The sequence below is a fragment of the Gossypium arboreum genome, chromosome 8 (assembly GCF_025698485.1).
Source record: "Gossypium arboreum isolate Shixiya-1 chromosome 8, ASM2569848v2, whole genome shotgun sequence".
Classification (NCBI taxonomy): Eukaryota; Viridiplantae; Streptophyta; class Magnoliopsida; order Malvales; family Malvaceae; genus Gossypium; species Gossypium arboreum.
The window spans coordinates 102,575,121-102,585,049 of record NC_069077.1 but is presented as its reverse complement, the minus strand read 5'-3'; the positions used below and the strand labels follow the sequence as shown (position 1 = coordinate 102,585,049).

Below are 9,929 nucleotides of genomic sequence, written 5' to 3'. Positions count from 1 at the left end.
TTCATTAAACAAGACACCTATACATGCCATTATAACCATTACCCAAAAAAATCAAAATCTATCGATTTAGTCGATGAATAGTGTGATGGATCTCTAACAAACTTCCAACCCGAACGAACTTCCAATTCTTTAGAAAAGCAAAAGGAATAACGTGAAGTAAGCATGTAATGCTTAGTAAGTTCGTAATCCATAAACAAAGCTTACCTTTTCAATTTATAAGCATAAAAACAATTTGAAATAATCCAACATGACTTGGCATTAGCCTAAACAACAACAACCTTTCAAGTTAGACAATCACATAGCTTAGAAAATAATCTCAAAATATCATAGCTTTTATACACACTACCTAGAAGCATCATACTTTCAAGCATATAGCTATGCATATTTGATAAACCGTAACTTATACATATTTTTATCCCATGCTTAGCACATTTATGAATGATTTCTCCTTAGATTTGGTGAATTCGATGCTCCTAATTATTTAATTTAATGTTTTATACTTAGGTGAGCATAGGAGGGAAAAAAGAGCGACAAACGGGCCAAAAATGGAGAAAACGGGCTGACATGGGAAATGGCACACGAGCGTGTCACATGGGCGTGTCATATGGGCGTGTCACACGGGCGTGTCCCTATCGAGCCCAAGTTTAGTACTATTCAAAAAAGGCTACTTTTTCGGGATTTTAGGCATTCTAAAGCATACTTAAACACCTGATGAGGCACTTAGAGGGACACACATAGAGTAGGAGGCAAGGAATTACTCAAGGAAAGCCGATTGATCCATCTCAGAAGCAGGATTCATTTTCAAGACTGAAGATCTCCCTTCAATTTCCTTCAGGAGTTTTGGGTTTTCTTTATGTTTTGTTATCTTTATCCGTTTGAGATGTTTTCTTCCATAATTATGAACTAAACCCCCTAAATACCTATGGGAATGAAACCTAAGACGAATCTTGTTATTATTATCTGAATTGTATGATAAATATTTGACTTTCTTAATTATGTGTTCTTAATTCTTGTTTTAATATTCCAGGATAATGATTCAAGTAAATGCGCTTATTCAGAGGAGAAAAAGTCCCTGTCTAAAAGTAAATTTATCGTAATTAAGCAGAGTTGATTACATGCCTAGAGATAGGGTGACAAGATTTTGCCGAATTAGGGTGAAACCTAATAAGGGAGTCCATAGATCAAGTTAATGCAACACTAGGGTGTTAATTAGAAAGAGATTTCAATTAATCAACCTAGGGTTAGATGTTATTAGTCTCGAGAGAGATAATAATATAACTTAGGGATTTCTACAGATCAAGTCAAATGAATAAATCATCTGATTCAGAGTCAAATAAGAAGTGAAGTCTAAGTAGATTTTTCCTTGGGTATTGTCTTAATCAATTGAGTTTTCCCAAAAGCCTTTTCTCAATTTTCTCTCTGTGCACCATTAGTTTAGTTTATTAGTTTAGATAAACAAATCCCTTAATTTTTAGGCTAGATAATAAAAAGAAAGTAATTACTAGTACTCTTCGTTCCTTTGGGTTCGACAATCCGGTCTTGCTAAAGCTATACTACTGTTCGATAGGTACACTTGCCTTCATCGTGATAATAGTTAGTTTCAAGAACGATTAATTATAAATTTTTAAAACATATCGCGAATATCACATATCAAGTTTTTGGCGCCATTGCCAGGGAACTAAGATATTAGGAACACTCAATTTTTATTACTTTAGCCATTTTACTTTATTTGCAATTTAAATTTTTCTTTTCTTTTCTAATTTTCTCTTTTATTTGCTTCTAACAGGTTTTTCTAATTTATGACCAGAAGAAACTTGTCAAGACCATTACTTTTTTATAGTGAGATCGATCGCACAGCTCGAAAAAATTGAAGAGAAATAAGGCGAAGCTTAAGATACACAAAGGAAGAGCAAGAGGACGATATTCAAACCACAAACGAGGAGATGGCTGAAAATCAAGCAAATCCGCTACCTCCTGCAATTGCTGCTGATCCAGTAAATTAGAATCCTACTCCGCGCACTATGTATGATTATGCTAAACCAAATTTAACAGGAACTGAGTCAAGTATAGTTAGGCTTGCTATTGCTGCAAATAATTTTGAACTGAAACCTAACATGATTCAAATGATACAACAATTTGTTCAGTTTGATGGTTTGCAGGATGAGGATCCAAACAATCACTTGGCGAATTTTTTGGAGTTTTGCGACACATTTAAAATCAATGGCGTTTCTGATGATGCCATTCATCTTCGGTTATTTCCCTTTTCATTAAGGAATAAGGCTAAACAGTGGTTGAACTCGTTACCACGATGGTCAATCATTACTTGGGAACAAATGACCGAGATGTTTTTACTAAAATATTTTCCACCGGCTAAAACGGCTAAATTAAGGAATGATATCTCTTATTTTGTGCAGGTGGATCTAGAAACACTCTATGATGCATGGGAGAGATACAAGGACCTATTGAGAAGGTGCCCTCACCAGGGCTACCACTCTGGCTACATGTTCAAACTTTTCACAATGGCCTGAATCCTTCAACTAGACAGATGGTTGACGCAACCGCTAGTGGGCCTATCAATAATAAGACACCTGAGGATGCTTATGAATTTATAAAAGAGATGTCACTGAATAATTATCAGTGGCAAGTCATGAGGACAAAGCCAATGAAAGTAGTCGACGTTTTTAACATTGATTCAGTCACCATGCTCTCTAATCAGGTAGAACTTTTGAATAGAAAAATTGATGGTTTTCTTAGTTTTTTACAGGTTCACCCAGTGATGCAATGCAATGCAAGTGAGGGAGGAACGAGCAATTCAAAATACCCACCTTATGGCCACAACATGGAAAATGAGCAATTAAATTATATGGGTAATAATCCTCAACCTCAAAATAATCCCTATAGCAACACTTACAATGCAGTATGGAGGAACCACCCAAATTTTTCATGGGGAGGCCAGGGAATCAGAGACCACCATCACCTCCAGGCTTCCAACAACCACCTTACCAACAAGAGAAAAAGCCGAACCTTGAAAAGATGCTAACAAAATTCATCTCGGTGTCAGAAACTCATTTTCAGAATACTGAAACAGCATTTAAGAATCAACAAGCGTCGATCCAAGGGCCCAAAACTCAGATAGGCCAGCTCGCTAAATTGATATCTGAACGACCACAAGGTAGCCTACCGGGTAACACTGAATCTAACCCAAGAGAGCAGCTCAATTCGATTACCATTCAAGATGTGGAAGGGTTAGTTGCACTTGAACCAGAACCGAGGTAAGAAACTATGGTAAGTAAAGGTAAAGGTGAGGTGGACCACAATGACCAAAAACGGGTAAGTAAATAGTACAAACCACGTGTACCATACCCTAATGCGACAAGGAAAGACCACTCAGACGAACAATTAAGTAAATTCCTTAAACTTTAAAGCAATTACATATTAACTTACCGTTTATTGGGGCTCTTTCATAAATGTCGAATGTAGTCAAATTTTTAAAGGAGCTTTTAGAAAATAAGCGGAAGTTAGACGAGGCGTTGCATGTGGAGATGAATGTAGTTTGCTCAGCCATTCTGCAGAATAAGCTGGCCAACAAATTGAAAGATCCAGGGAGTTTTATGATTCCTTGTTTAATTTGTAGCTTAGATGTTAATAATGCGTTGGCTGATCTAGGGGCTAGTATCATTGTCATGCCTTATAAAATGTTTAAGCAACTAGGACTTGGGAAACCCGAACAAAATAGGTTGAGCGTTCAATTAGCAGATAAAACAATCAGATTTCCTAGGGGTATTATTGAAGATGTACTCGTTAAAATTGACAAATTTATATTCCTAGTTGATTTCGTTGTTCTAGACATAGAGGAGGATAGTAACGTGCCTTTAATTTTAGGGAGACCCTTTTTAGTAACTGCTAGAACGATAATTGACGTTGGTACAGGTGAACTCACACTTATGTGGGTGATGAAACAATCACTCTTTAAGCTCGTAATTTGAGAAACACCTCAAAAATCGAGGGTGATTGCATAAATCACGCTACTAGTACTGATCATGTGGTGAAACCCTTTGTGTAGGAAATACGTTCGAAGAGCACACATGAGCTATGTTTGAGTAACAATAAGGGACCTATCTATGAAGAACGAAGGCTACGAGTTGAGGAACTAGATGAATGGCAGACACATAAACTGAGGACACATGATAAACCAAAACCATGCCATGACAAGCTCAATATCTCACCAAATCAACTCAAGGTTGGAGACAAAGTACTACTAGATGCAGCAGACCCTCGGATTGCCACCTCTGAACTTAATGGAGAAATCCCTCTTACGGTACTTAGCATTTTCCTATACGACACAGTCAAGGTAATTCATCCCAAATTCGGTACGTTCAAGGTAAACAATACTTGTCTAAAACCTTATTTTGATGAAATTGATAACAAGGATGAGGAGTGTAAACTCCTCAAACCACCATGACTATGCGAATTCGAGGTAAGTCGACCTTAGACTATAAATAAGCACTTCTTGGGAGGCAACTCGACCACTAACAATATTGATATCTTTAAAATTTTAGTTTTTAACATCTAATCACTAACTAAGTCCTTGAAACACAGGTTTTCTAATCCATACGGCCAGGCACACCGGTGTGCCTTAGGCTGTGCTAACACCACAGGCGGGGACATGACCATACGATACGACTGTGTGAAAACAAGGTAAATTTTTTTCCCAACACGAGATGTGATAAGTTGCCACTACCGTGCGACGTAGCCGTGGGTGAGTCTGTCAAAACAACACGGGTGTGCGACACGCCCGTGTCTAGAAATCCTGGTTGAAACTAAGAATTTAACATGGGAGTGCAAAACACCCGTGCCCACCACTCATGCTCAATACTGATAAACCAACACAGGCATGCACCTATACACTCGGGCGTGGGAGAAGCGAACAAAGTAGAAGATGGTCGTGCAACACAGCCGTGTGCAGCGACACGCCCAAAGAACCCGGGCGTGGGATGAATTTCAGATGCGCCCAAATTTGAAATCGCGAAACACACGGGCTAAAATAAGGGTACACGATCGTGTCTGATAGCCGTGTGCCCCAATACCTATATAAACCCCCACTATTCATCATCCCCTTCCCCAAAATCCATAACCCTAGCCACCGCAACTTCTTCACATGCCCTCCCTGCCACGCCCGTGCACCAACCGACTAGCCACCCTTCAACCCTCCTTTATTTTTCTCTTTTCCACATTCCCTTCTCTCCTTTCTTTTTTCTTCTTTTTCCCCTTCCACCATAGCACACGCACGGCCAAGAAATCACTGCCCATACCTGTGGCCAACTCATCTCTCCGCTCCTCCCTCCACCAACCTATTGCATACTATGTCAAATCCACGCGACAAGAAAACCGCCATACCCACCTCGAAGAAAAGGAAAGGAGCAACGTCATCCTCAGGTCCTACTGCTGAAATCAGACACCTATTCCTCCAATTCCCACCGGGACCATAGGAGGAACTTTTTCAAATACTACGGGGCCAATCCCTAGGTGGGGTCGCTGCATTGACTAGACCGCACTTGAACAAATCCAACTGGCTGATGCAGTCCAAGCCCTCTTGACGACTGACCCGTGGGGACTATTCTTTGAGATCGTCAAGCCGACGTACCTTGACACTCAAAATCTATTCGACCTTCCACCTCCAAGTAGTTATATCGGAGTTCGATGATCCCGGAACGGTCCAGTTTTGTCTCAGCGAGTTAGTCCGCCAGTTGAGCGTACCTGAGTTCGACGTCGCTTTAGGGCTCTATACGAAGGAGTTTATGGGTGATGATGATTTTGACACACTCCATCTCCACATCCACTTGTCTCCCTCCAACTGCTGGAGGGCCCTCGTTCCTGCTTCAGCCACCTATGGCCCTAGTCACTCCAAGGCATCAGCCATCACCCCATCCCTGAGGTACTTACATGCCTTCTTGGCCCAAACACTGACAGGGCGGTGAGAGAGCACCGGCATCGTCAACACTCACGACGCCTACCTTTTATGGAGTATGGCGAACGGGCACGTCTTCGATCTTGCCTATTTCATTGCCCTCGCCATTTGCCATTAGACGGAGCGACATAGGAGAGGAGTCATCTCCATTAGCCCTATGTGACTAGACTGGCATGGTACTTCGAGCTCCTCAACACAGTAGCATAATCATCCTCATTTACCCTCATCGGCTAGATGTCCCCACAAGGCATTTCGAGCATGCTTCATATGAGGATGATTGAGCGATGACGTGGAGTTCACCCTCCCCAGTACCTCCTCGTCCAGTCCGCTGAGGAAGAGGACTTAGAGGACATTACTGATGATGTCCCTCCACAACACGAGGACCCACCGTCTCAACCACTACCCATCCATCGTCCAGTTCATGCGACAGCTTCATACTCTGACATCTCTGAGCGCCTTACCCAATTTGAGTAGTAGTGTTTTCAGCGCTTTGATCACATTGATGCTACTCTACATCAGATTTGTCAGCACCTTCACATCTCATCGCCACTACCACCTTGCGAACCATCCGGCGATGACGATGTTTAAGAACTTTTTATTTATTATTTTTATTTTTACTTTTATCTTTATTTATCTTCTTTAAGTAATTTTTATTTTATTTTCCTTTAATATTATTTCATTTTTAGTTTTTATAATTTTTATTAAACAATTTATAGTTTCGGCTATTTTATTATGAGTAATTATGCTTCTTTATATTTTCTAAAGAGTTCTTGATGTTATCACAGTTATAAAGAGCTCCAAAGCTCATCATCACCTAGGAACTTGAAACTCCACTGGAAAAGGTTCTCCACGACTGCCATGTCCTGGTCGACCACCACGATAACCTCTTCGCTTGACATTGTGGTTTTGGAACCCAACCTCTACCACCACCTGAGTATCCTCCTCCAATCTTATGATTGCCTTGGCCGATTATTATCCATAACTCCAATTCAAGGAGTCCATTCATCATTCAGGAAGTTTCACTTCTCTCCCTATCTTATGATCTTATATCTATATCATCGTATATCTAACTTTGTACATTAAGGGCAATGTACATCTTAAGTGTGGGGGTCTTTTATATCATTATTAGAAAAATCCCTGAATTGTGTCTTATTCTCATGTGATCTTCTCATATCATTATTAGAATGAATTTTGATTGATTTATGATTTTCTATTAATATGTCTTGAATTAAAACATAGGAATTTATGCATTGACTGTTTAAACTTTAAGGAATTAGAGAATCAAGCATGATAAGTTGATTTTTGAGACTTAAAAAAAAATTTAGGCTGTTTCCCCAAGTTTAGGTATTGTCTTAAGTTGAAATTCACAGGTTAAACATCAAAAAGCCATAATTTTTGTGAGATCTTGAGCCCTTAGAGCATATATTATTTCTTTCATGCTCACTTTTATTGTTGCTTTGAGTGCGTCAATATTGAATCGTTATTGTAGAACTTGCTTGATTATGCATGTCAAGACCACACCATTGATTTGTTATGTCGAGATGATAAAGGTAGTTAGTTTTAACTCACTTACTCCATAAAAGCCTACCCTCATAATTAACCCTTAGTGAACCCCTTTAAGCCTAACAAGCCATTCATTGATTTACCCTCAATATTAACCCATAACCCATTATTATTGAAATCCCCTACTTTGATCCCTATTTTTGTCGAGATTTGATTTGAATTAACTACTTAGCTATGTTTTATTTTTCGTTGTAATAATTAGAAAAATTCTATTTATTTGTCTTGTTTTCCTAAAAAAAAACATGCATTCATATTAGTAGTAATTCTTTATTTTTGAGCTTAAGTTTTTAAACTCCTTATCCCATGAAGAAAAGCTGGATTCTAACCTTCTCTTTTAGCTTGTGACCACACCCTCTAGCCAAAGCCAGGTTACAACCCTCTAAAGACCTTTTAATTGATGTATCATCTCAATACATAGTGATGGAGATGTGATTTTCATGCAAGCCTATGATAATAACTTTTCATATTGACTAATGAGTGCTTCATTTTTTGTCCTTAAACACCTCGAGTGATTTGAGTGAACCTCTAGTGAGGATGTTAAACTTTTTGATATTTTGAATCAAAGGTAATGTAACGCCCCCATGCCCGAGACCATCGCCGGAGTCGAGCTTGAGGGGTTACCGAACAATATTTATCAAATTAAGAACTTCAAATCATTTATTTCTACATTCACAGCTTTCTAACTACCCGCGTCACAGTTACAAGAAAAATCATATCTCGAGTTACGAAACTCGAAATCTAGATCCGTAAATTTTCCATAATTCTAGACTCATATATCTATTTACTAATTTTTTTATAGAATTTTTGGTTGGGCCAATTAGTACAGTTTATTAGTTAAAGTCTCCCCTATTTCAGGGTTCGATTGCTCTGACCTCTGTGTATTTCGAATCATATATTTCTCTATACAGAAATTAAATGACTATGAGGTTTATTTCTATTAAAACTAGACTCAATAAAGAACCTGTACATATAAATAAAAACTTCTAATTATTTTTGTAAAATTTATTATGAATTTTTAAAATCAGAACAGGGGATCCAGAAATCACTCTGGCCCTGTTTCACAAAAGTTTAAATATCTCATAAAATATAATTTATATGCCTTTTTTGTTCAATCCAAATGAAAATAGACTCATAAAGCTTCAATTTTATAACTTATTCATCATTTAGTTCCATTTATACTATTTTTAGTGATTTTTCAAATTCATATCATTGCTGCAGCAATATTCAGTTTTAAGGCAAGTTTCATCTTTCCATGAATTTTTATGAACTAGATAACCTATTAAACTTCCATAATATCAAACATGATCTGAATTAGCCATCACCATGACTTATCAATATCAACCATTTTCTCAACCAAACACGGCCATATCATAAAATTATTTACACAAAATAAGTATATTGCTATACATGCCATACTTAAGTTTTACACGCCATTTACCCAGATGAAAGTCCTTTGGATAGTGTGATCGAACCTTCGACCTGTCCCGATTCCCGAGCTGGCTTGTTCAAAACTATAGTAAATAAAGAGGAGGGAGTAAGCATAAATGCTTAGTAAGTTCATATGTAAATAACAAGTAACATAACAATACAAATATACCAAACAACTTTAGCATGGTATCACCAAAACATATATCACATTTCTAAACATCATTCATCATCTTACCACCTTATCGTTGTTGTATCTATTTTCAACCCGAGGGTTAAGAACATACCTGTCCAAAGTGTCCATTTCAAAACACTTACCAAAACGTCACTTGCATCTTAAGTGTTCTTCCATTTCACTAGAAATTTCACCCGTTGAACACATCGGAATACAACTCGGATACACGGATAATTTGCACATAAGTGCCTCTTATGTAATCAAGCTACCATGTAACCCGCCCATAAGTGAACTCGGACTCAACTCAACAAGCTCCGGCGTTCGCATCCATAAGTGAACTCGGACTCAACTCAACGAGTTCGGATGCCTAGTTACATTTCACGAACTCGGACTCAACTCAACGAGTTCGGACATTCTCATCCATAAGTGAACTCGGACTCAACTCAACGAGTTCGGATGCTCAACCATCCTAGTGACATGTCACTTGTATCCTAATCTATTCCTAAGGTTCAAACGGGCTTTTTCCCTCGATCTCACATTTTCCGTCTTCCATGGAATATCGGAACCGATACTCGGTAGCAATTCATATTTATCAAGTAGTAAACATAATTTGCATATTACTCAACATTAACCACAAAGCATAATATTTCACGATTAAAAATCAGCATATCATATAATTAACATTAATAACTTAAAAATAACATTTATGCTACATTATTTACACATGAACTTACCTAGGTACCAAAATATAAAGATTTTGCAATTTAGTCCACAATCTTTTCTTTTCATCAATCACGA

General features: G+C 38.2%; 1 non-coding gene across 1 annotated transcript; it reads right to left on the bottom strand.

Annotated features, from left to right (window-relative positions):
• Window positions 1-2,381: 2,381 nt before the first annotated feature.
• LOC128280219 (small nucleolar RNA R71) lies at window positions 2,382-2,488 on the bottom strand. The gene has a single exon (XR_008270400.1). It is a non-coding gene; the product is annotated as a small nucleolar RNA R71 (small nucleolar RNA).
• Window positions 2,489-9,929: the final 7,441 nt, after the last annotated feature.